The sequence below is a fragment of the Pelophylax lessonae genome (genome assembly GCF_965119305.1).
Source record: "Pelophylax lessonae genome assembly, chromosome: 6".
Lineage (NCBI taxonomy): Eukaryota > Metazoa > Chordata > Amphibia > Anura > Ranidae > Pelophylax > Pelophylax lessonae.
In genome coordinates, this window is record NC_138773.1 from 25,036,685 (window position 1) to 25,058,046 (window position 21,362).

The 21,362-nt window shown below is 45.9% G+C and overlaps 1 protein-coding gene across 1 annotated transcript in view; it reads left to right on the forward strand.

Moving 5' to 3' along the window:
• The window catches only part of LOC309558501 (up-regulator of cell proliferation-like), a gene marked incomplete at its 3' end in the record, with an annotated part of 167,010 nt that overhangs the window by 58,794 nt on the left and 86,854 nt on the right, over positions 1 to 21,362 (forward strand). The window lies entirely within an intron of this gene.

Sequence of the window (21,362 nt, forward strand, 5' to 3'; positions counted from 1 at the left end):
TGTCCCTATGTTTGGCTATCTTCGGGCAGCAGTGTGTCTACTGAGAGGCTATGAGAGAGCCTGCCAACCCCTGCTGGGGATTATTTGCTTATTTTGACCTTGTGGTGAAACACGGGTCAAAACTTCAGGTGAGAGGCCAATTATCGAAGGCTGGCCATACATGTTCAGCTTTTGTTGTACAATTTTCTGTTAGATTTACCACAAACCACATAATATGAGGTCAAAGCTAAACAACACTTTCACTTGTATCTAATTAGGCAGGCCTTTGTACTACATAGTTGAAGGTAAATTTCAGGAAAATTGTTCAGAAAATTCTAAGAAAATTGTATTGTGTATGGCCAGCCTTAGGTTTTGGTGGTGGAAGACACACAGATTCACTTGTAAAACACTGGCTGGATTATCGTCATCAAGCTAATTTTGCACCAATTCTAGCACAAGACCACTGGACTCTTTGGATCTATCAATTATTTATATATTATATGAATTGGATTTATTACAAGCACTTTATTTCTATTATAGCACCTTAATATTGCAGTTATTTGTACTATGGCACTTTAATACTGCACAGATTTATGTATTATAGCACCTTAAAGCGGAGTTCCGGGCACAGAAAACATTTTTCAGTAAACATACCCCGGGGACAGTCAGGGCTAGTACATTCCACAATGGCTAGCCTCTGATCTGTCCCGGTTCGCACTTACCTGCAAGAAGAAATACTCACTTATAAAATTTCTTCCACAGCGTTGCCATCTCTCTTGTGGGCAGCTGAAGCCGGCGCGATCCTCTTCCGCGTCTTCTTCTGCGTCCTCTTCTCCCAGAATGCGCCTGCACCGGCCCCTCTCGTCACTTCCGGTGCGGCGCCGCATTCCTCCACAGCTTCTGGGCATGCCCAGAAGCTGTTTAGCAGGGAATGCGGCGTCGCCCCGGAAGTGACGAGCGGGGCCGGTGCCGTCGCATTGATTCCTGGGAGCGATGACGTTCAGCTCCCAGGAATCAGTGCAAGCCAGGAAGTGATGGCAGAGCCGCGGCGCAGAGGGAGGAAGTGAAGAATAGGTGAGTATATTCGATCTACAATTACAAGGTGAGTACAAAAAAAAAACCTAACTATCCAATTCTGTTTCAGGTGAAGGAGAACAAGCGGACGGGCACAAAAAAAAAGATTGATTTTGTGCCCGGAACTCCGCTTTAATATTGCATAGATAGATGTTCTTTTATTTTTACATATTATCACTGATTGCACCTTATTAGCGCTGTACCGTTGTTTTGGATTATTGAATTGCTTTGCAGTGGTAAACTCAGTTGGTATAGCAGCTTATTTTAGCACCTTTAGTTGATTGCATACAGCCAATTGTTTGCGCCGATATATTCACTTTTGCAAATTCAGCCATACAGTTTGTATGGCTGAATTTGCACCACAATCGCACCTAACTCACACAGGACCCTTTTTTTGGTCCGCAGCAGAATCGGATTGCATGGTGGTTAACACTAGTGCGATCCGATTCTGTGCGAACTGTCAGATTGCACTGCGATCCGGGGGTGTCGTTAACTTCTAAATTGACACCCCCAGCGTATCGCATATTGCAGTGTGAACTGCCAGGGGTGCGGATGCGATGCGGGAACACACTGTGTATTCAAAGCGTTCCCGCATCGCACAAATGTGAACCGGCACTTAATGTTAGGTTAACAACACCCCAAATGCAGCTCGCAAACGCAGTGCTTTTGCCTACACCAGATCACATAGTAACAAAGTACCATGTGATCTGGTTGCAGTACACTTTTAAAAGCAGTGCATGCACTACTTTTAGTGTGATGCAGTGCAATTTGAACCCATTTAAAATTAATGGGTTCAAATCGCATGCACTGAGCCACCTGTGAATCGCACAGGCTCAATGGAAAAGTGTGACTTTGTAATTATCACATACGTCAGTGCTTTAACCACTTCCCGCCCGCCCTATAGGCAATTGACGGCGGGAATGTGGTTGTATTATCCTGACCGGACGTCATATGACGGCGGCAGGATAATACAGCTCTGGGCTCCCCCGGGGGCGCGCAGAGCGGCGATCGGTGATGCGAGGTGTCAGCCTGACTCCCTGCATCTCCGATCTCGGTAAAGAGCCTCTGACGTAGCTCTTTACCATGTGATCAGCCGTGTCCAATCACGGCTGGTCACATAGTAAACAGGAACAGCCATTGATCGGCTTTCCTTAGTTCGTGCCTAACAGGCACGAGTAAAGGAGTGCCGATCGGCGGCTCCCCTGACAGGGGGGGGGGGGTCGGCACTGGTAATCAGATCATTGATTACCAGTGCAGACCCTCGGGGGGGGGGATGCCACTAGAACCACCAGGGATGCCCACTATGACCCCAGGGATGCCCACTATGGTCACCAGGGATGGCAATCAGGGCTCAGGGAGCCCCCCATTGCCCTCCCCATCAGTGCTGCCCACCAGTGCCCCCCCTATCAGTGCTGCCCACAAGTGCCCATCATTGCCATCTTTTAGTGTCGCCCACCAGTGCCCATTATTGCCCACCAGTGCCGCCTATCAGTGGCCATTAGTGCCCATCAGTGCCGCCCGTCAGTGCCGATCAGTGCCGCCTGTCAGTGCCCACCAGTGCCGCCTATCAGTGCCCATTAGTGCCGTCAGTGCCACCTATCAGTGCCCGTCAGTGCCACCTATCAGTGCCCATCAATGCCGCCTATCAGTGCCCAGCAGTGCCGCCTATCAGTGCCCACCAATGCTGCATATCTGTGCTACCTATCAGTGCCACATATCAGTGCCTATCAGTGCCGCATATCAGTGCCGCCTATCAGTGCCACCCCATCAGTGCCACTCCATCAGTGCCTCCTCATCAGTGCCTGTCAGTGCAGTCTCATCAGTGTTCATCAGTGCAGGAAAAAACTTATTTATTTACAAAATTGTATAACATAAACAAAAAAACTTTTTTTTTTTCAAACTTTTCGGTCTTTTTTTATTTGTTTAGCAAAAAGGAAAAAACCTTGCGGTGATCAAATACCACCAAAAGAAAGCTCTATTTGTGGGGGGGAATGACATAAATTTGGTTTAGGTACAGTGTTGCATGACCGCACAATTGTCATTCAAAATGCAACAGCGCTAAAAGGGGAAAATTGGCCTGGGCAGGAAGGGAGGAAAGTGCCCGGTATTGAAGTGGTTAAGTGGCCTAAAAGAGGTGCCGGTACTCTATTATAGCCTATACATTTTTTCCCCCTCCCCACCCCACAACAGGGGTCCCCACAGACCACCCCCCCCCTTGGCTTGGGCTGGGACTCCAGAGCAGGGGGACTCACTGGTGGTGACTGGTCTGCTCTGGAGTGGGAAATATTCTTGGAGGGGGGGGGGGGGGGCAATTGAGGGCGCAGATGTCCAAAATGAGCGTACTGGTACGCTAAGGTGCACGGAGAGGTGGCGGTATGCTCAAGAGCCGTATTTGGAAGTGGCGGTACTCAGTACCAGTGCATACCGGCCCACTTAAAGCACTGACATACATTACCTTATTTTAAGTATAAGCAAAGGCAATTGTATATATTTTGGATGGAGTGGAAAGGATTAGGCCCTTTGTCATGTTTCAATTGCTGTTTAAATCCCATGAGATTCACTTTTGTATTTGTCTTGATGACTATTGTTAAAAACTCATTGAAAAATCACAACAATTTTAAACTATCACAGGAACAGGAGGTGAGAGAAAATCTTGAAAATGGGGTAAACTGCTCTGGTGACAACTGAATAAATAAGGTAATTCCTCTCTTTGTAGATGTTTTCACTTGCTGTTGTGGCCCTAGTAGCAGGAATTTTAGGGGAAATCTTCCGAACTAACACAGATGCAAAAAAATAAACTTACAGGGATTTTTAATTCTCTCCCTCTATCAATAAAAAAGTTTGGCCCATGCATGCACTTTAACCGATTGCCGACCGCTCGCCGCCGATTTACTGTGGCAGTGCGGTTCTCCTACACAAAGCGACGTAGACCTACGTCGGTCAGGCCCCTGCAGCTAGGGGGAGAGCGCGCGTCACCGGTGGCACGCTTCTGCCCCCACTCGGCAGCGGGGACCCTGATGCACTGGGCAGGCTGCTCTGATTGCCACCTGACACCCGTGATCGCTCCCCGCTGAGAGAGAAGAACGGTCAGCTGTTGTAAATACAGCCGACCATTCTTCTCTCTGGAATGATCACAGAGCGCCTGTGATCCTTCTATATAGGATCACAGGTCTCTGTGATCATTTCACAAGCCACCCGCCCCCCCCCCCCCCACACACAGTTAGAATCACTCCCCTAGGCTCACATTTAACCCCTTGATCACCCATAGTGTTAACCCCTTCCCTGCCAGTGTCATTATTACAGTAACAGTGCATATTTTTAGCACTGATTACTGTAGTAATGTCACTGGTCCCACAAAAGTGTCAAAAATGTCAGTTAGGGGTCCGATCTGTCCGCCGCAATGTTGCACTTCCGCTAAAAATCGCAGATCGCCGCCATTACTAGTAAAAAAAAAAAAAAAACAATAAAAATGACATAAATCTTTCCCGTAGTTTGTAGACGCGATAACTTTTGTGCAAACCAATCAAAATACGCTTATTGCGATTTTTTTTACCAAAAATATGTAGCAGAAAAGAAATTGGCCTAACATGTTAAAAAATTTTGATTTTTAATTTTTTTTTTTTTAGAATGTTATATAGCAGAAAGTTTTTTTTTTTTCTTTTTTCAGAATTGTCGCTTTTTTTTGTTTATAGCGCAAAAAATAGAAATCGCAGAGTTGATCAAATACCACCAAAAGAAAGCTCTATATGTGGGAAAAAAATTACATCAATTTTATTTGGGTACAGCATCGCACAACTGCGCAATTGTCCATTAAAGTAACACAGTGCCGAATAGCAAAATATGGCCTGGTCATTAAAGCGGAGTTCCAGCCTCAGAAACTTTTTTTTTCAATAAAAATACCCCCGGGACAGTCAGGGCTAGTGCATTTCATAATGGATAGCCTCTGAACTGTCCCAGGGTTCACTTACCTTTTTGAAGAAATACTTACCTTGAAAATTTCTTGTCCAGGGTTTCCATCTCAGGTGTGGGCAGCTGAAGCCAGCGCGATCCTCTTCGGTGTCCTCTTCGGTCCCGGAATGCCCTGCACCGACCCCGCTTGTCAGTTCTGGTGTAGGCGTGTCATCCCTGTCCAGAAGCTGTTTAGCAGGGAATGATGCGCCTGCACCGGAAGTGATGAGCAGGGCCGGTGCAGGCACATTGATTCCTGGGAGCGATGACGTTCATCTCCCAGGAGTCCTCGCAAGCAGGAAGTGACAGCGCGGGCCGCGGCCGCAGAGGGAGGAAGTGGAAGTAAGGTAAGTATATTTTCTTTAAAAACAAGGTACGTGAAATAAAAAAAAAATGTAATTATCCAATTGTTTTTCAGGTAATTTAGAGCAAGAGGGGGGAAAGTGTATTTTTAGGGTGGAACTCCGCTTTAACCACTTGCCGACCGCCGCACGACTATCTGCGTCGGCGGTCAGCCCCTCATAGGCAAAGTGACGTAGGGCTACGTCACTAGCTTGTGAGGGTCTAGGGAGCGAGCGCGCGCCGCCGGAGGCGCGCTCCCGCGTGGTCACGGACCCCCCGCGCGTGTGACCAGCGGACCCGATGTCCGCCGGTCACTCTGCGATCGGCGGGGGAGGGGGAGAAAGTCAGGCGGCTTGTGTAAACAAGCTGCCTGTCATTCTCCCCTGTGTATGAAGGATGATCATACGGTTCTACTATGTAGAACCGTTGATCACTCTTCATACATCTGAAGCCACAGCCAATCACAGTAGAAAGCACGCCCCAAGGGACACACATAGCCCCTCCATTTCAAAAAAGTTAACCCCTTCACTGCCAGTGTATTTTTACAGTAACAGTGCATATATATAGCACTGATTACTGTAGAAATGTCACTGGTAACCCCAAAAATGTCAAAAATGTCAGTCAAGGGTCCGATCTGTCCGCCGCAATGTCGCAGTACCGCAAAAAGAATCACAGATCGCCGCCATTACGCGTTAAAAAAAAAAAACAACAAAAATGACAAAAATCTTTCCCTTTGTTAGTAAACACGATAACTTTTGCGCAAACCAATCAAAATACGCTTTTTGCAATTTTTTTTACCAAACATAGGTAGCATAAAACAAATTGGCCGAAAATGTTAAAAATTTTGATTTGATTTTTGGGGGGGAATTTCATATAAAAAAATGTGAAAAATATTGCTATTTTTGCAAAATTTACGCTCTTTTTGTTTATAGCGCGTGATCAAAAAATCGCACAGGTAATCAAATACCACCAAAAGAAAGCTCTGTTTGTGGGAAAAAAAGGGCGTCAAATTCGTTTAGGTACAGCGTCACACGACCGCGCAATTGTCCATTAAAATCACGCAGTGCCGAATCGCAAAATACCCCCTGGTCGTTTAGCAGCCAAATCCTCCGGGGCTTAAGTGGTTAAGGGAGAAAATCTTCCGGTCCAGAAGTGGTTAAAGTACTTTTGATGTGACTTTTTATACTTCTATATTTTTATTATTACCATACATGGGGAGAGACAGTATATAGATTAGTCATTAGAGTGAGCTTTGTATTTCGCTGCAATCTCTGGTAGAGTAAAATCTGAAAATTATCAGCTACACAGGGAGTGCAATGTTTTTAATAAATCAGTCTACTAACAGAGTAGTATTGCAAGGAGACGCGTTACAGCAAAACTACTGTGTAAGACTGCAAAGCAGTAAGCTGAGTATGTGAAGAGCAAGGATAACTAGCCCCGTGTGCATATATACTTACACACTACAAGCAAGAAACAGTAATAAGATATCTAAACTATCTGATATGCTTGATGACTAGTCATCACCTATCCAGTTTATGATTGCTTGAGTATATTGTCTTTAGATCTTTAGGTATAGGTCCTTTATGGTGTAGGGCACATATGTCAAGCACAAGGCGTGCGGGCTGAATCAGCCCCGCCAGGCCTGGTCCTATAGCCCTCACACCCAGTTCTGCAGCCCGAACTTGGCAGAACTCCATTCAGCCATCTCTGGCTCTCCCCCTCCACTCCCCCTCCCCACTGTCACTTGTAAAAACAGAAGACTTCTGTGTTTAAAAGGGACAGCTTTTCTCTCAGTGGCTCTAAAAGATCCCTGCATGCACTCAGTGAGGCATGGTAGGAACAGATGTCCAGAATCTGAGAGAGAGAACAATCTCCCTTCACGACAAGACAGAGCCGCCTACACAGGGGAGTACTAGAGATGGGCCAAGTAGGACAGAGCAGAGATGCGAGGAAGCTTAGGGGAGGGGTGTTGGATTGCACACTGTATACAGCCCACCCCTGAACTTTTCAGTCTGCACCTCTGCACTCTCTAAACCGTAATGTAAAAAAAAACTTATTAGGGAAAAAAATGGCCTTCAAGAAAAATAAATCGGAGGGCACAGTATCGCCTTTCCAGCAATACAAGGAGGCAAATAAGAAATGTAAATATGAAATCAAAATGGCTAACATCAACTTTGAGAGACAAATAGTGGAGGATAAAAAAAAGAACCCAAAGAAATTCTTTAAATATATCAACAGCAAAAAAACTAGGGCAGAGCATATTGCACACATAATTAGCGATGATGGGGGGATGGTTACAGAGGACACTGAAAAAGCAACCGTGCTGAATGCTTTTTTCTCCTCAGTCTTTACACAGGAAAAGGAGGGGTACACTGACCATGACTGTATGGTTAGTAGCAGTGTACAGGACTTGCCGCTATGGCTAACAGAGGGTGAAATAAGGGAAAGGCTGGATAAAATGAACACAAATAAATCACCAGGTTCGGATGGCGTACATCCGAGAGTACTCAAAGAACTCAGTAAGACTATATCTAGACCACTGTTCCTGATCTTTGCTGACAGTATTATGACAGTAGATGTACCAGGGGATTGGAGGAAAGCTAATGTGATACCGATATTCAAAAAAGGGCAGAGGCATGTCCCAGGAAATTATAGGCCTGTCAGTCTGACATCGATAGTATGTAAACTTCTGGAGGGGATGATAAGGGACTATATCGTAGAGTTTGCTAAAGACAACAACATTATCAGCAGTAATCAGCAGGGGTTTACAAATGGGCGTTCTTGTCAAACCAATCTCTTAACATTCTACGAGGAGGTGAGCTGTGAGCTAGATAGGGGGAGACCAGTGGATGTGGTGTACCTGGATTTCGCTAAGGCGTTTGATACAGTTCCCCATAAGCGCTTAATTTATAAAATAAGGTCTGCAGGCATCGACCAAAGGTTTGCTCTTGGATACGGAACTGGATAAAGGGCATGTCCAAAGGGTAGTAATAAATAGCGCATACTCAGACTGGTCTGAGGTGGTAAGTGGGGTCCCCCAAGGCTCAGTCCTGGGACCAACCTTGTTCAATTTATTCATAAACAGCATTGAGGGTGGGATTAGTAGCTCTATATCAGTTTTTGCAGATGACACAAAATTGGGCAGGGCAATAACTGCACAGCATGAAGCAGATATCCTACAGAATGACCTGGACAAAATAACAGAGTGGGCAACGACATGGAAAATAAGGTTTAATGTGGAGAAGTGTAGGGTTTTGCACTTGGGGACTAAAAACATAAAGGCACAATACACTTTAGGGGGGGGAACCTTTGGGGGAATCAAAAATGGAGAAAGATCTGGGAGTCTTAGTAGAAGATAGACTTAGCAATAGCATGCAATGTCAAGCTGCAGCTGCCAAAGCTGGCAGAATATTGGCATGCATAAGGAAGGGGATGTATTCCAGAGATAAAACTATAATCCTTCCACTTTATAAAACACTGGTCCGACCGCATCTGGAGTATTCTGTCTGGAGCTGGAGAGAGTCCAGAGAAGGGCAATGAAACGAATTAGCGGATTGGAGGACCTTAATTATGAAGAGCGCTTACAATCACTTGATTTATTCTCCCTGGAGAAGAGACGCCTAAGAGGGGACATGATAGCAATTTACAAATACCTCAATGGTGATCTCAGCATAGAAAAATACTATTCAGTGGCAAGGATTGCATGAGGACTAGAGGGCATACAATGCGATTAGAGGAGAAGCGTTTTAACCTCAGGCAACTCAGGGTTTTTTTTTACTGTTAGAGCAACAAGATTGTGGAATTCTCTACCACAAGAGGTACCGTATTTATCGGCGTATAACACGCACCGGCGTATAACACGCACCTAAATTTTTGGAGAGAAATTTCAGGAAAAAAGCTGAAATTTAAAATAAACAGCTTTGAACTCAGAACATTTTTTTTAATCAAATGCAGTCTCGCCAGTGCCCACGAATGCAGCCTCCTCATCAGCGCAGTGCCCATGAATGCAGCCTCGCCAGGGCAGTGTCCATAAATGCAGCCTCCCCAGCGCAGTGCCCATAGTTGCAGCCTCGCCAGCGCAGTGCCCATAGTTGCAGCCTCGCCAGCGCAGTGCCAGTAAATGCAGCCTCGCCAGCGCAGTGCCAGTAAATGCAGCCTCGCCAGCGCCATTGGTTCTATCTGGATTACTTTATAAAAAGTCCTGGAAGCAGCGCCGAGATGTAGAAGGGGGCGGGAGGGGCATGAGGAGAAGGAAGGACGCGCTGTCCTCGGAAGTCCCGACGCCTATGATAGACATCGGCATAGGAGGCGGGACTTCCGATGACAGCGCGTCCTTCCTTCTCCTCGGCCCCGCCCGCCCCCTTCTACATCTCGGCGCTGCTTCCTGGACTTTTATTTTTTTCATATCGGCGTATAACACGCACTGCTGCTTTTTCCTCTTTTTTTAGGAGGAAAAAGTGCATGTTATACGCCGATAAATACGGTAGTTTCTGTGGGAAGTATGGCTAATTTCAGACTCTTGGACGTACATCTCAATGATCAGAACATTCAGGGCTATGTGAGATGATTACAGCCACACACACCTACACAGGTTGAACTGGATGGACTGTTGTCTTTATTCGACCTCAACTACTATGTCACTATGTAACTATGTATGTATTTGGGTACAGCATCGCATGACCGCGCAATTTTTTGTTAAAGTAACGCAGTGCCGAATCGCAAAAAAACGGCCTGGTCATTAAGGGGGTAAAACCTTCCGGAGCTGAAGTGGTTAATATTAGCACATTACAAGCTTGAAATTTTTCCAAATGATCCCCCAAACCATATATTTTACTGTGGTGCAAAATCTAAAAAATGATAGGTTGTCCCTGTGTTAAAATGAAACTCTGGGAAAAGATTACATATATGTTATTGTCTGTCAGTAGCATACAGCATTGTCTGTTTTTCTGAGGCCCTCCCTGTAATATATATTTTTATTATTTGTTAGTCCTATCAGGAGATCGATTATTTTCCACCTCTTGTAACAGGTCATGTGCTGTCCTTGGATACTAAATATCCCTAGCAGCTGTTGATCAGCCAGTAGGGGGCACTGACTGCACAGGATTGAATAAAAGCATAAGAAGACCACTGGCCTGCAGGATTGGGAGCTGGTTGTCACCCTATGAACCATTTCTGGACCGGAAGGTTTTACCCCCTCAATGACCAGGCCATTTTCTTGCGATTCAGCACTGCTTAATTTTAACTAACAAATTGCGCGGTCATGCGACACTGTACCCAAAAGAATTTATATCATTTTGTTCCCACAAATAGAGATTTCTTTTGGTGGTATTTGATCACCTTTGCGATTTTTATTTTTTGCGCCATAAACAAAAAAAGAGCGACAATTCTGAAAAAAAAAAACAATATTTTTAACGTTCTGATATATAATATTCCCAATAAAAAAAAATAAAAAATCAAATGTATTCATCTTTTTAGGCCAATTTGCATTCTGCTACAAATTTTTGGTAAATTTTTTGTCCAATAAGCGTGTTTTGATTGGTTTGCACAAAATGTATTGCGTCTACAAACTAGGGGAAAGATTTATGTCATTTTTATTCATTTATTTTTTTACTAGTAATTTGCGGCGATCTGCGATTTTTAGCGGGACTGCAACATTGCAGTGGACAGATCGGACCCCTAACTGACATTTTTGACATTTTTACCAGTGTACCAGTGACATTACTACAGTAATCAGTGCTAAAAATATGCACTGTTACTGTTATAATGACACTGGCAAGGAAGGGGTTAACTCGGATGCGATCAAAGGGTTACATGTATGCCTAGGGGGTGCTTTCTAACTGTGAGGTGGGAGGGGTTTGTGAAATCAACACAGAGACCTGTGATCCTATATAGAAGGAACACAGGAGCTCTGTACTGATTCCAGAGAGAACAACGCTCAGCTGTGTTTACAACAGCAGACAGCCGTTCTCTCTCCCCGGGGAGCGATCGCAGGTGCCTGGCGGCCGCTGGCCCGGTGAGTCGGCTTCCCCGCTGGCTAATGGGGGCACGCCCTCAGGAGTGCTCCCGTGGATCAATGTAAAGATACAGCGATTCGCACAGCTGAGCCAGCCTGTCGCAGTATATATGCAGCGGACTTTTCAACTCAGAATTTTGACTTTTTAAACTCAGAATTCTGACTCTTAATCTCAGAATTCTGACTTTTAAACTCAGAATTCTGTCTTTTAATCTCAGAATTGTGTTTAATAAATTTTAGCATGGTCCAAACTTGTAATCTCAGAATTATGGAAGAGCCCTGGGGCCATCATAAGTTTGAAAATGTATTTTTTTTATTTGACAGAATTCTGAGTTTGAAAGTCAGAATTCTGAGATTACAAGTTTGGACCATGCTAAAATGTATTAAACACAATTCTGAAATTAAAAGACAGAATTCTGAGTTTAAAAGTCAGAATTCTGAGTTTGAAAGTCAGAATTCTGACTTTTAATCTCATAATTCTGACTTTCAAACTCAGACTAATCAACACCTGAAGACTTGCATTTCATCCAAACAACCAAAAGTATTACACAGCAATGTACTATCTTACCAAATAAAGCAAAAAAAAAAAAGTAGGCGCTGGTTCTGATACTAAAATATAACAATGACCGAATATTGTGCAAAATAAATCAATAAATATGACGAGACAGTGAGCTTAATCAATTGCTTGCTATTTAGCGCTCTAAACAATCATATTTAAAATGAACTAAAAATAATATTAATATACCATATCAAAAAGTGAATCAAATTCTAACTCAATAAAAATTATAAAAAAAAAAAAAAAAAAAAAGGGGAATCAAATGCTGTGATTTAAGAAATCAATCAAGCAATCAATATTAGTGTGCTACATAATAATGTGCCATATAAAAAAGTGAATCAAATACTGTGATTCAAAAAATCAATCAATCTATATTGGTGCGCTACATTAAATAGTAAGGGAAAATAAGTCCAAGAAAATGTCCATAAAAGTGTGTCCAACACCATATTGTAACAAGGGATAAGGAAAACAATCCACCTCGTGGGCTGTGATAAGTAGAATGCTCACCAGATACCAGCAGGTCCCAGGGACCCGTCACATTTATTGATTTTTTTTTTTCACAATATTCGGTCATTGTTATATTTTAGTATCAGAACCAGCGCCTACTTTTTTTTTTTTTTTTTGCTTTATTTCGTTTTATTTGTGTCGTTTGCACATTTAAGGGGGCAGCAAGTTGTTTCCAGCCTTTACCTATATTAAAAGGCCAGGCGCCTTCACATTGTTCCATACTATCTTACCACACTACAGATGCTTTGCATTGTTGGCAGATATTAGGCAGAGTCATAATACAAAGAAGGACAATAATTGGGCAAATTACCAACATAATTAGTTTCTTTCAGAAAAGTCTCTGTGACAGGTTTACAGACCCGTGTCCCTGTCTTCCAGCTAATTGTGACAGTTTGCAACATTAAAATACAGATTTTAAGGCACATTTACACTCTACAGAGACTCAGAATTAGGAAATGGTCAGGGTCAGGTTTAGTGTTGTCATCAAGTGTGAGTCAAAGGAGGAATTTTGTAACCTTGTGATAAACCTGTCTCACTGCTGCTGTTTAGTATTATTTTGCATTGCAACAGGATTGATAAATGCCCCCCCCCCCCATTGTACCTACCTCTTAATCCATGAACATGATCTATGAGCTTCTAGCAGAGTCTTGGTAGTCTCCTTTATGCTGATACTGTGTCGTTGTATAGGAAGAGTCAGGATCTGGGCAGGGCAGGCTTTTACAGAAAACATGCCAAGAACGCTGATTTCACTTTCACTTATACTCACTTAATGTACAGTTCATCCACCATTACTGAAGTGACTAGAATATATTTACCCCTTTCACTGTCAGACAATTTGCTCGACTTTCAAAGGAGAAGACCAGGCAAAACCTAACTAACGCTAAACCTGCTCTGTGCCAGATTCTAAACCAGGCATGTCCAACCCGCGGCCCGTGGGCCTCATGCGGCCCGGAACCGCAGGCAATGCGGTCCACCAGCCGCAGAACTCCAGACCAGGGGCGGGTGGGGGGGAGGGCAATGGGGCAATTGCTCCCCCCGAGAAGATTTTGGTGACTCTCCCTCCTGCTCTGCGATGGCGGGTTAGTAAGCCCAGATTGCGGGTTCCCGACTCGCCATCCCCGAGCATTACACCACTGTAAATAACGGAGCCGGCACTAGAGAATACAGAGCCGAAGCTTCCTGTACAGCGCTGGCTCCTGTTACAGGCAGAGTGATACCAAATGCACTTCACCTGTGGCAGGAGCCGGCCGGCGCTATACAGGAAGCATCGGCTCTGCTTCCTACAGCGTGGCTTCTGTGACTGTCATGCTGATCCTCAGGAACGTTGGGTCAAGAACACACCAACAGTACCTGTCAGCACCAGCCAGCAATACCCCCCAACAGTAGCCCCCCAGCACCAGCCAGCAATACGCGCCAACAGTACCCCACCAGCCAGCAATACCGGCCAACAGTACCTGCCAGCACCAGCCAGCAATACCCGCCAACAGTACCTGCCAGCACCAGCCAGCAATACCCACCAACAGTACCCCGACAGTACCAGCCAGCAATACCTGGCAACAGTACCTGTCAGCACCAGCCAGCAATACCTGCCAACAGTACCACACCAGCCAGCAATACCACCAACAGTACCTGCCAGCACCAGCCAGCAATACCCACCAACAGTACCCGCCAGCACCAGCCAGCAATACCCGCCAACAATACCTGCCAGCACCAGCCAGCAATACCTGCCAACAGTACCCACCAGCAACAGCCAGCAATACCCACCAACATTACTAGCCAGCACCAGCCAGCAATACCCGCCAACAGTACCTGCCAGCAATACCCACCAACAGTGCCCACCAGCACCAGCCAGCAAAACCTGCCAACAGTACCCACCAGCACCAGCCAGCAATACCCCCCAACAGTACCCGCCAGCACCAGCCCGCAATACCCACCAACAGTACCAGCCAACAATACCCGCCAACAGTACCTGCCAGCAATACCCGCCAACAGTGCCCACCAGCACCAGTCAGCAAAACCTGCCAACAGTACTCGCCAGCACCAGCCAGCAATACCCACCAACAGTACTCGCCAGCACCAGCCAGCAATACCCGCCAAGAGTACCTGCCAGCAATACCCGCCAACAGTACCCGCCAGCACCAGCCAGCAAAACCTGCCAATAGTACCCGCCAGTAGAGATGGACGAACATCGGCCAGGGCGGTTCGCAAACGTCAGCCGCAAATTTTCTCAAGAGTCTGCGAACCGCGAGTTTGCGGCGGCCCCATTGACTTTGATGGGAGGCAAACTTTAAAAAGCTTTAGGTCATATTTGCAGCCACAAAAGACGTACTAGCTGTGCACAAATAGTCCCAGCACATGGACAATGTCATAACAGAAGTATTGCAATTGAAAAAGTTGCCCACTTGGGTTTACCTGACAGCTAAATACGTAGTATTCTGTGGCTGAAGGTACATTAGGCATTCACATAGTATACAGAAGTAAGTGTCGGCCTGTATAGGCCCCAAAAATTAGCCCACATGGGTTGAACTGACAGCAAAGAATGTAGTATTTGATGGCTGGAGGTACAGTAGGCACAGGATACAGAAGTAAAAATAATTGTCGGCCCTGAAAGGCCACAAAAATTTGCCATTCAATGGACATGAAATGCCTTTTATGCCGCTGTATGTAGCGAAGCCAAGGACCAGGAATTGCTGTGGGTGGATGGCGGTCTGGCAGATATTTGTGGCCTGGCATGAGGAATTTCGATGAAACATGGTCTACAGGTCACATGTGTTGAATTCCTCAGAGACCCATGCCTCATTCATTTTTATAAATGTGAAGTAGTCTACACTGTCATGAGCAAGGCGAGTGCGCTTATCGGTCACAATCCCCCCTGCTGCGCTGAACGTCCTTTCGGACAGGACACTGGATGGGGGGCAAGCCAACATTTCCATTGCAAATTGTGCAAGCTCTGGCCAGAGGTCAAGCCTGCCCACCCAGTAGTCAAGGGGTTCATCACTCCTCAGAGCGTCCACATTGGCTGTTAACCCTAAGTAGTTGGACACCTGTTGGTCTAGGCGTTCCCTCATGCTGGATCTGGAGTACAGCTGTTCGATGGTTCGGCTGAAAGAAGGATCTCATATCTGAAGTGACCAAGACATTTTCAAACCGCCCTCTTCTTGCAGGCGCTGTTGTATTGCTACCCACAACTGTCTCTCTGTGACTGGAAATTCCTCTGCCAGAGCACGGAAAAGCAGAATGCAGCATTTCCCGCAGCAAGGCCTGGAAGCCCTGCATTCTGACTACCCTCTGTGATTGTGGTAACATTTCCGCCATTTTTTGTTTGTACCGGGGGTCTAAGTACATTGCCACCCACTACTGGTCCTTGGCCTTTATGCGTTTTATATGGGGGTCCCCCTTAAAACACTGGAGCATGTAGACCCCCATTCGCACTAAACTGGAAGCGGTGTAGTTGCCTGCTTCCACGTCATCATCCAGGATAATGTCGTCCTCGTTCTCCTCCCCCCATCCACGGATAACACCAGGGATCCCAGAAAGGTTTAAAGCATGCTCTTCTTGTTCCTCCTCATCCCCCCCAGCACCATCCTCCTCTGACTCTTCTTCAGACTCCTGCTGTTGATTTGTCCCAGGTGGAGTAATGCACGCTCCAGAAAGAAGGACTAAGGTACGATGTCACTTATGGCGCCCTGGCCGTGACTAACCAGTTTGGTGATCTCATTGAATGGCCGCAGAAATCTGCATGCATCGCGCAAGAGCAGCCACTGGCGAGGTGAAAAAAACCCAAGCTCCCCACAACCTGTCCTGCCGCCGAGTTCGAACAGGTAGTCGTTAACTGCACGTTTATGCTGGAGCAGCCTATCGAGCATATGCAACGTTGAGTTCCATCGCGTCGGGCATTCACAAATAAGATGCCTGAGGGGCAGGTTGTGTCGCTGCTGAATGTCAGTAAGGTGAGCCATGGCTGTGTAGGATCTTCTGAAATGGCCCGAGATTTTCCTGGCCTGCCGCAAGACGTCCTGGACCCCAGGGTATTTGGCAACGAATCGCTGCACCACCAAGTTCAGGACGTGTGCCATGCATGGCACGTGTGTTATTTTTTCCCTGTTTCAGCACACTCAGCAGATTGGCACCGTTGTTGCACACCACGTTACCAACTGTCAAATTCAGCGGTGTCAGCCACTGATCTGCCTGTGAATGCAAAGCTGAAAGGAGTGCAGGACCAGTGTGGCTCTTGGCTTCCAGGCACAACAGACGCAGCCCAGCATGGCAACGTCTCACCTGGCATGTGAAATAGGTTTTGGGGATCATGGGCGGCGCAGGAGAAGAGACGGTAGCAGCGGATTAGGAGGAGTCAGCCAAGCAGGAGAGGGAGGATGGAGGAAGAGGAGAAGAAGAGGCAGGCCTGCTTGCAATCCATGGCGGTACAACTAAATCTACACGGGTGCCACGGGTTACATGCTTAACGGCCGTCAGAAGGTTCACCCAGTGGGCAGTAAAAGTGATATACCTTCTCTGCCCGTGTTTGCTAGACCATGTGTCTGCGGTCAGATGTATCTTGGCACCAACACTGTGTGCCAGAGATATATTCACTTGCCGCTGAACATTGCCATACAGCTCTGGAATGCCCTTCTGCGAGAAATATTTCCTGCCTGGGACCTTCCATTGTGGTGTTCCAATGGCCACAAATTTACGAAAGGCCTCCGAGTCCACCAGTTGATATGGCAGTAGTTGGCGGGCTATCAGTTCCGATAAGCCAGCAGTCAAACTTTGGGCAAGAGGGTTATCCGGCGTCATAATTTTTTTCCGCTCCAACATTTGGACCACAGAAGCCTGCCTTTTTCCAGAACAACGTGACAACGGCATCATGAAAGGTGGAGTGGAGGGCAAATGTGAGGAGAGAGGTGAAGGAGAAGGAGCTGGACGGTGAGAGCCTGGAGTGTGGCTTTGTGGGTTCTGACGGTGTTGCTCCCACTGGGCTCGGTGATAGGAGTTCAGGTGCCTTCTTAAGGCGGTTGTCCCTAGGTGAGTGTTGGGCTTACCGCGACTTATGCGTTGACTGCAAAGGCTGCAGATGGCAACACTGTTGTCAGCAACGGACACATTAAAAAAAGCCCACACTGTGGAGCCATGTGCCGGCGTCCTGGGAGCGCCAGATGTGACTGTACATGGTTGATGTCTCGCTCTTGATACATTTGCAGTCTGCTTTGTACCTCTTGTGCAATGCAAGTTCTGCCTGCCTCTCCTCCCTATCGGCCGGTCCGTCTCTCCCTCTGAACTCCCTTCCTCTCTTGTTGACACCCACGTGACGTCCATAGACTCGTCATCATCCACGTCACCTTCCCCACCACTAACATTCGAGATCTCGGAGTAGGCAGCAACAGCGGGAACCAACCTCCTTGGGCTGATCTGGGTACTGTCGTCAGACTGCTGAGAGGCGGCTGTTGCTACCTCCTCTTCCTGATCCGATGCCAACAATGGCTGCGCATCGCAAACATCTTGTGATGGATCGGAAAATAATTCCAGTGACTCAAGTGGAGGGTATGTGGTGGTGGTGGTGGTGGTGTCTTTGGGGGTGCTCACAGCAGAGCGGTGCAGATAGAGAGGATGAGGAGGGTGCAGAAGAGGAAGGCTGAGTGACCCACTCAACCAAGTCTGCTGCGTCCTTTGCCGTAATTGCACGCGCCTTTTGAAACTTCACAGTTAGGCTCCGGCCTACTGCTCCTGCCCTACCCCTACCACCCCTGCGTACGTCTCTGCCTCTTCCTCTGCCTGTCATGTTTTTTAATTACCCTGTGACAAAAGTCTCTAGAGAATCGCAGTATATCTGGAAAAAGGTAGATAACACTCCACTTCAATATGTGGTATTGGGGGGCCACAGGTTTATCACATCAGTTCTACAAATAATTGGCCAGTAACTGTTGTCACTGTGTGTAGCACAATCAACACAGCAAGAGAGGCCAAATTTTTGCAGGACTAAAATACACTCTTAGAAAAGTATACTGTTAAATAACACCCCACTTCAATATGTGGTATTGGTGAACCACTGGTTTATCACACCAGTTGTTGAAAAAATTGGCCAGGGAGTTTGGCACTGTGTGTATCAGACTTAACTCAGCAAAAGAGGCAATATTGTTGCAGGACACAAATACACTTGTAAAAGTATACTCAGATAACACCCCACTTCAATATGTGGTATTGGGAGGCCACTGGTCTATCACACCAGTTGTTCAAAAAATTGGCCAGGGAGTTTGTCACTGTGTGTAGTATTGCTGCAGCAACGCTCAGTCACCACACCTGTCACAATGCTGCACAGTGCACAATAATACTACTAATCCAGTATAATATGCTTTCTACAAAGTATATTATACTGTGGATTACCCCCCTCCCCCACCTGTGCACTGCACAGCAATACCAAAAAATTTGCAGCCCTTTAAATGACTTTTGTGGACATTAACAGAGCGATTTGTGTCACTGCAGATGACGATCTCTAACTGCCCCTACAGCACAGACTGGATACCTGTCCCTATACTGAAGAGAGACTGGACCTATACCGAAATACCAGCCCTGAAAAGGACTTTTGTGGACATTAACAGAGCGATTTGTGTGACTGCAGCCAATCTCTAACTGCCCCTAAAGCAACGACTGGATACCTGTCCCTAAACTCAAAAGATACTAGTAGACCTATACCGAAATACCAGCCCTGAAAAGGACTTTTGTGGATCTTTACAGAGTATTTGGGTACAGCGTTGCACCACCGTGCAATTTTTCGTTAACCTCCTTGGTGGTATTCACGAGTGTGGCTCGGGGTGGGAATTCAGAGCCATTAGCGGTAACCCCGAGCCACACTCCGGGTTCCGCTAGGGAGCATCGCTGGATCCTGGTAGAGGAGGGTACTTACCTTGTCCCCGGGATCCCGCGATGTGTCCCTGCAGCATATGGCGGCCGGATCCACCCGATGCCGTGAGCCCCGGCTTCCGTCTCCTGCGACGTGACACTCACAGGGGGGTGGAACCGGCGGCAAATTTCAAAAGTAAAACACACAAACACACTGATATATTGTAATCTTATTGGATTACATTACAAAATAAAATAAATTGACATTAGTTTGCCCCCCAGTGCCCTTCCCTGCAATTTTACTGTACATATATATATATATATATATATATATATATATATACTTTAACTTATTTATAGTTATTTATTATATTATAATTTATGATTTTGTGTTTCAAACTTTATCATACCCGAGATGTTATAAAGAAGAACGCACAGTAAAAAAAAAATATGTAAATAGTTGGTTTGGGCTGCTCGTCCTTAAGAATTACTAGCAAAATAATTGTACCGCTTTTAGCACCTAAAATCTGAAACAATTATACCGCCAGGGAAGTTAAAGTAACGCAGTGCAGAATCGCAAAAAATGGCCTGGTCATTAAGGGGGTAAAACCTTCCGGAGCTGAAATGGTTAAAATTCCCATTTAAAAAACATGACAACAAATGATAACATAAATCTGAATAACCACTTTCATTTCATTTCATTTCCTGCGTTAATAGCGTTAATAGCTCTGGGAAAAAAACTGTTTGAATCTGTTTGTCCTTGCTTGTATCACCCTAAAACATCTCCCAGATGACAAAAATTCAAAGAAATGACAGCCAGGATGGGCCTGATTTCTCACTATTTTTTCTGCCCTACAAAGGCAGTGAATCTTATAGATTTCATCAAGGGAAACAAGTTCACACTATACAATTTTCTGTGCTGTTTACTCTCTTTAAAGCATTTCTATCTGCCCGCTTACAACTAGGATACCAAACTAGAATAATAGGTTAGTATGCTCTCAATGGCAGAACAGTAGAAGGTCTCTAGTAGGGATGATCCAACGGAATCACCCGAACCACCCAAGATGCAATGGGACAGGAAGTGGGCTTTAAAAGCCCGTGATTGGCCCAGAAACGTCAGTAAAAGCCAATGAGGGGGCAGGAGTCTGCTAGGAACGTTATTGGAGTGACTACGGGGACCAGAGGCCAATCAGGAGTGAATACGCCCCCCCCCCCTCCCCCAGTATATAAAATAGCCCCGCCTAACCTCTAGCACTGTAATACAGAGGCTTTGAAAGAGACTGTTAGCATTTGTGTTTTTCCTGCTGTGTTAAACGTTTGCTGCATAGCCGATTGCTTGTAAAGCTCCATATCAGCAGAAGAGAAGTCAGCTTACAGAAAGATTGTCAGTGTAGTTAGAAATACAGCGATTGTAGACAGTTAGAAATTATCTTCTGCTGTATGGAGCTGTTCTTTTAGTGTGAGGAAAGGGATATGCAGTGTAGTTAGGGTACTATATACCACTATAGTTAGATTCAACAATCTAGTTTTTGTAGGGATACTTTTAAGTGTCAGGGTTCCGTCTAGTGAGCACGTTGCACTGCTGATATATCTACAGCAGGTATATGTGCTTGCTAGTCAGCTATTGTGCAAAATACATTTCAGCGATACACACATCTGCTGTATTTAGCAACAACTTTGGGTCGCAAAGAAGTGTGCGGTTTGCAGGTGAATTTCACCGCGCAGAGTTGCCAAAGCCTCAGTGACAACTTAACGGCTGTTCTTGTTGTAAGCGTTAAGTCCACTGCAAAAGGCTTTGCTACTCTGCGTCACACACATTTGCTTTATTTAGCAACAACTTTGGGTCGCATAGCAGTGTGCGTTTTGCAGGTGAATTTCACCGCGCAGAGTTGCCAAAGCCTCAGTGACAACTTAATGGCTGTTCTTGTCGTAAGCGTTAAGTCCACTGCAAAAGGCTTTGCTACTCTGCGTCACACACATCTGCTTTATTTAGCGACAACTTTGGGTCGCATAGCAGTGTGCGTTTTGCAGGTGAATTTCACCACGCAGAGTTGCCAAAGCCTTAGTGACAACGTAACGGCTGCTCTTGTTGTAAGCGTTAAATCCACT